Raw genomic sequence first — 6,781 nt, forward strand, 5'->3', positions numbered from 1 at the left:
AGTTTCTCCCTGCCATTTTTTTGAAGGGTCAGATTGATCGATCAACTACAGATTGTTCATTGTCTTGTTTGTCTGTCTGTCTGTCTGTCTGTGTCTGTCTATCTGTCTGTCTATGTGGAGTACTTGAGTGTTGGAACCAGGCTGAAATCAGAAGTAGAAATTTTAGAGAAGTTAGTGACATGCAACCCAGTGTTTTAAGAAATGCAGTTGTTTTAGGAACCTGTTAGACAAGGGTTAATCCTTATCAGAAGGTTGAGCCTACAGAGAAAGCAGAATTCTCAATCTAAATTTCTTGTTAGAAGAACATTGATGATTATATTATTAACAGTTGAAATCCTTTTTGAACTTAAGAATCTTGTACTATCTAGAAGAGCTATGGAACTAGAGCCTGAAACTAAAGGGAAATAAGAGTTCAGAGAAAGCAAGAACTTATCTTACAAGCCTCAGCTAACTTTTATGAAAAATTTGTAAGAGGCAGTTCCCCTTTTCTCACAGAACCTAGCAGGTCTTAGATACGGAGATATCAGGTGCTAGCCAGGCCTGATCTTTGGGTTGTAGATTCCCAGCTCTAGGCAGGCTAGTCTTTGGTACGAGAGTGGAGAGAGGATTGGAATAAACTGCAACTAAGATCAAGCAGCCTGGCCATAAGGTTTCCTTCCTTTTCCTGCCCATCTCCATCTACCTCCCTGGAGTGGGGGAAACTACAGAACGCTGGCGGTGGGAAAGATAGATTGTTGCCATCCTTTTTGTGCTCACACAACAATTCAAATATTTTCTTATGCTGATATCAAAGTTTGGTTAAAAAAAATCCAAAGGGCTTTTTCTGTGTCTGAAAGCATGTTTGTATTTTTGTGGAATTGTTAAAAAGTATCTGGTGTAGAAAGCTTATGATTTTAAATAATTAAGGTACAAGAACTATTGAAATTAAGCCAAAGAAGGTTTTATCATGTTTTATAAAAATTGATTGTTTATAGGTCTTATGCTGTTATGTTAATGTACATATTTGTATCTGCATTGGATTAGAATATTTGACCTAGAAGGAGTTAAAATAACTATGACACATTAAAACTGGTTTTAAAGTAATGGTTTAGTTTAATCATGAGTTTCTAGAGTTATAAAATTGGTTGCAAAGTTTGTCCTACCAGTGCTCTATCTGATCTCTGAGACTCTTGGTAACTAAAATTTCTAGGGCTACTTAGTAATAAGTTGTATTGAATTAGTCTCAGATGTCAGCCTGACGATTTGAAGACATAGCATTGCTTGTCTAGTGCTTGAAAGTGCATGCTATTATTTTGATAATTTTATTTTATGCCAAGCTTTGTCTCCAGGTATCAACCTAGCCCTGACCTGAGATGCTTTCTGTTTCATGGTAATATATGAGTGTTTTAATCTTTTTAGATTTGTGTTTTCCTGTAAATCAGAATTTTAAGATGTCTCCTGGTTAATTTCTAATGTAAAGTGATCTTTTGCTCAGTGGATATACCTTGTAAAAGCTTTAATTGTGAGCATTTTTAAGGCATTTTGAATATCTATGGAACTGATCTAATGCTTTTGAAATACTACTGCAGAGCACAGTTTTGTCATGTTAAGTGAGATGGTTTGGTAACTTGTGTCTAAATTTGGGAGATCACATTGTACATTGTACTACTGTAGATGTATGCCATAAGTCAGAAAGAAAATGGATGGAGATATCGTCAGTGGGAAGAAAGGAAAGGAATTCTGTGAAAGTGAAGTTGATTTTTAAATGAATGAAAGTTACAGATTGTATGTAAAGGAATGTGTAGAAGGTTTGAGGTTGTTCTAAAGAAAAGGAACTGTTATAAGAAACGCTTTAAATCACATGCAGAATTCTTCTAGCACCTTTGTGGTAAGATCTATGGAAAAGATGATTGATGGATTATCTGGACTCCTGTTACAGTGCTCTTAAGATCATTGAATTTTTCAAAAGTTGCAGGAAATCAAGGGTTTTGACATGGGATTAAAAACATGTTAAACGGTATGCTTTATCTCTACAGATTTTAGCTTCTCTGACTAGGACCCACAGCAAACAGGTGTATTACATCTCTGTGAGTAAAGTGAAATACTTGCTTTTCTCTTCTTTTGTACCTTCAGTATGTTTTTTGATATTTCATGGCACTATGTTGGTTTGCATAAATCCAGATAAGTCTTTCCTCTCTGTAATAGGGTCTACCCCTCATGCAGACAGGAAAAACCAGCCATGGGACCCCAAAGCCCTCTTCCAGGGAAACAGTCAGGGGATCTGTCTAAATGACAGGAGCAGGGAATTAACAGGTACTGTTTCAAGTACCCTACAAACCTCAGGGCGACCCTAGAGGCAGGCTGGCTCGAGAAAAGACTGGAAACCATCACTGCTATGGAGAATGAGGAATCTAGGACTCTGCAATGACTAACTCAGTCTGGGCCTACTCTCAGCGTCAAGGAAAAACCTGGAAACCAGGATTTCTCCCAGCCCTGAAGAAGGGATGGGATGGATTCCTTTCTGCCAGGACATCTCTGTGGAAAATGAGGACCAAAGCCACAACCCGAAGGCTCGAGGCCATCCATACAGTTCATCGCGGGACATCTTCTGGCCAGGCCTGGGTAGCTCTGACGTGCCAGATAAGATTAATGCCACTATTGTTGTGTCTCCTGTCTTTAGCTGATCCCCAGGATTTCTCAGTAAATAATTGGGTATCCCAAATGGAGAGTTCTCTAATCTTACTGTGTTTATGCAAAAGAACAAGCCAGGTTTGTTCTTGCAACGTTTTAAAATGAAGGTGGAGAGAAAACCATGTTTCTGTAACTTGCTTTTTGTAAGAATCAGATTCTAATTCTACAGAGGTGATTGAATAAATGTATTCTAATCTTGATCTAAAAGGTACCCCCTTTGGGGAAATTTAAATAAAACTTAGTTTACTGTCTGTAGGTAAAACAGCCTAATCTGTAAAGGAACTCAATATTATACATGCTGTCACTAGTCTGATACGAGCATTGAAAGCCAGAGCTTTACTAGGGTGAAGCTCATCTCAAAGTGCAGAATTGCTTTCCCCCGGTCTGAATTGGCCAAAGTGTCGAGAAAGGCATCTAAACTGGTCAAATTAGAGTAGATTAATATCTAGTTCTAAAATACTGTGAATTTTCTTTCTATACTTTATTGCATCTCATTTTCTGTGAACAGTCGTTTGGAGAGAACAAGAATATTATCAGCTCTTAATTTCTGTTGCATCATGGGATTAACAACTCCTGGACCAATGCAATGGAAAATATTCCATTGGGTTATGGATATTATGGATATTAAAGGGTTATGTTTTAACACTAGTGAGAACCATCTTCCATGGGGAGTAACTGAACAGCAAGTAAGATAGAAGTAATTCAGAACTGTGCTTTCTGTGCCATTAATGAACCTAGTGGAAATCCTGAGCCTCCTTTCCTAACACCTGTTCAGCATCAAGGAACTTAGAGGTGAATTGGCAGCTTGACCTTATACAAATGATCAAATGTTCATATGTTCAAGGTATAAATATCTGTTGGTTCTCATTGATAGCTTCAGTATATGGGCAGAAGCTTTTCCAATCTGTACTGAGAAAGCCAGAGAATGGCTTGGTGTTTCTGTGACCATTAGAAAAATCTGAACACAGGAAGTTATATTATCAACCAAACCTGTTTGTAGAGTTAATCCTTTTCATTGTTTTAATGATAGAGATGGGTATGGCATTATGTTGCTTTGGTTTCTGTTGCTTTAACTCTTTTTAAGACCTCATCGAGAAATCTCTCACATCCCTGTTCGAGATAGTCTCCCAAAACCTGAGAGGACTCGACCTTCGACCTGTTGTTCCTCAAGAACAGAGGGCTTTGCTCTGATCTGGTGGAGGGATGCTGTTTCTACGCAGACCACACTGAGGTTGTCAGAGACTCTATAGCCAAGCTACGGGAAGGCCTTGAACGACGTCGGAGAAGCCTGGGAGAATTGGTTTGAGTCTTGAAGATCCTCCTAATTTTGAGCAACAATAACGGACTCTACCCACTGAGGAAAGCTACTCTTAACCACGGGTCCTTGAATTAGGCCCCGACCCCCCCCCCCCCCACGATCTCTAGGATTAGAGATGCTCATTAAAAGAAGTGGGAATGAAAGAATCCATATTAGGGCATCAAATTTTTGTGTGCTTCAGCTAACTTGCAACATTGCTTTCTGTAAAACTGCTTGGCTGCTTTGCACCTGGGGTAGAGGGGACTTGGAAAGTGAACAGGGCATAACTTCTTTCTAAACCAAGTGAGACAGGATTCAGGTGTATTTACTGTTCCTGAAATGTATTGTCTCAGTAAAGCACCCTGCAGATTTGGGTAAAGGATAACTCAGGATGCGGGTGGTTGGGGGAAATTGCCCTTTCCTGGAATGTATTGTCTCACTAAAGCACCCTGCAGACTTGGGTAACTCAAAACGAGGATGGTCAAGGGAGATTACCTAAGGCTTAATGATTCCAGCTATAACCTTGCTTGTAATGACAATCAATGTACATAAATGCTGATCTTTGAATCTATAGGCTAAGGAGTGAGGTAATTTTAAATGGATTGGTTAAGAAAGTATATGTTGTTACAAATCTATTGGCTATGAAATGCGCGGGCTTTGCTGTAACGGACAGTGAAGGCCTATATAACATCCCCTTTGAAGAAGTTCGGGGCTCTCAGCCACTGCCCATTTTTGGGGTATGCTGCGGAGCCCCAGCATGCTGGTCTAAATAAACCCCGTTTTTACTCCTGCAGGAATTGCGTCTATCTGGTCTCTCCGCGCCTCCCAGGGCTAGGGAACTCCCGATCCCAACAAAAACATACATTGTTTCTTTACATCCACATTGTTTCTTTACATCCACAGGCCAGTAATCCTGGCCTCATCTTTTATAAGCTACAAGCACTTGAATTAGCATCCCAAAGACCAGTCTGCTAGAGCTGGGAATCTACATCCCAAAGACAAGTATCTGAGCTTTGCATACCAAAGACTAGCCTGACTAGAGCTGGGACTCTACATCCCCAAAATCAGGCCTGGCTAGCACCTGAGATCTGCATATCTAAAACCAGCTAGATTTCTATGGGAAAAGTGAAACTGTCTCAATATACAGAAATCATAAGGCAGTTTGAAGGGGAGAAAGTTCAATCAAGCTAGTCAGGACACACAGGAAAACTGCTTCGAGGAGAGTGCCCGAGAACAGATGACTGGTTGAAGAAACTCTGGCACATTTACACAATGGAGTATTATGTAGCTCTTAGAAAAGATGAAGTCATGAAATTTACAAACAAGTGGTACTACGTGGAAAGTATCATGTTAAGCGAAATGAGTCAGAAAGAGCGGGATAGACACAGAAATATTGCATTCATCTGGGGAACATAAAGTAACAAAATGGGAGACTAACACCTGGGTGGCCTGAGTGGCCGAGATTAGTACTAGGAATTTTGCTCCATGACTTGGAGGCCAGGCACACGTGCTAGGTGAAAAAGAAGCTCAGAGAGAGAAGGGACCACCAAATAAAGGGTGTTGGGAGGATCCTCCCAGGATGGAAGAAGCATGGTGAAAGTAGACTAAAGACCAAATATGATTGCCACTCAATGCCTCTCTTTCAAATCACAGGACCCAAAAGGAGAGATAGAGAGAACAAAAGGGAATGGCCTGCCACAGAGGTAGAGTGGGATGGGGGGGATGGGCGGTGGGAGGGATGCTGGGACCTGTGGTGCTGGATGATGGGCGCTGGTGGAGGGATGGGTACTTGATTATTGTATAACTGAAACCCAAGCACAAAAATTTGTAAGTCTATAACTTTACCTCATGGTGGTTAAAAAAAAAGGCATGAAAGTCTTTGAAATATAGGAAACTTTTTGAGAAAGCCAGAGACCCTTAGAGAAGTCTCATTGAAATGCAGAATTGCAAGATCCAGAGGGTAACTTGACCCCTTGAGAGGAAAACAGGAGTCTATAAAAATATTTTTAATCATCAAGAGTTCTGAGCTCTTCCTCTTGGCAACACTTTAACAGACATGGGGAGGGGTAGCAGTTTGGGAAAAACCTATAAAGCTAACCTGGCACATTTTCCCATTATGAGGGTCGACCACCTCTCTGGCTGAAATATATACCCATGGCTCATTTTCCCATTCTGTGTGTCACCTGCATCTCTCAGATGAGAGACGAGCTACATAATTCCTTTCTTTTCTTTCATGGCATGTGCTCTCCACTTGGGGATTCAGCTACAGCTTTTCTTAGCGGGTGTGTACTTGGATCTCTCCACTCTGGAGAAGCCTGAATTCTCTCTTTATCACATAATATCTCTTCCCCCTTTATATTTCACAGATAAACTTCACTTACTTCAATGTCTCCTTCCTGAAGTGAATTTCTCTGAGAGCGTGTGGCAAACCAGGGACAGAAAGTATCAACTGTCAGGGCTGTGGTGGACAAAAGTATCAATGGCAGAAGATTAGGTGGTCAAAAAGTTCTCCCTAGAAAGGTAAAGGAATAGGAGTTTCTCAGAGCTGAAACTGCAAGCTTCTCGCACATGCTTCTGCATCATGTCAGATGCCATCTACAAAATAAATTCTAAAATAAAAATAATTGAGTATTTGAATTCAAAGACGATCTAGCAGATAATTCCAAGCATAATACACGTTACTTGTCCTGTCAACTATTCTTGAAATTCTTATTTCAAAGGTTTAGACTAACCAGCTAATAGGTCTACCTCTCTAGATTCCAGACTTCCTTTGGAATAGAGACGATCTTTCCAACTACTTTTGTAATTTTAATC

This window comes from Sorex fumeus, unplaced genomic scaffold, assembly GCF_029834395.1.
Source record: "Sorex fumeus unplaced genomic scaffold, SorFum_2.1 ptg000086l, whole genome shotgun sequence".
In the NCBI taxonomy this organism is placed as follows: domain Eukaryota; kingdom Metazoa; phylum Chordata; class Mammalia; order Eulipotyphla; family Soricidae; genus Sorex; species Sorex fumeus.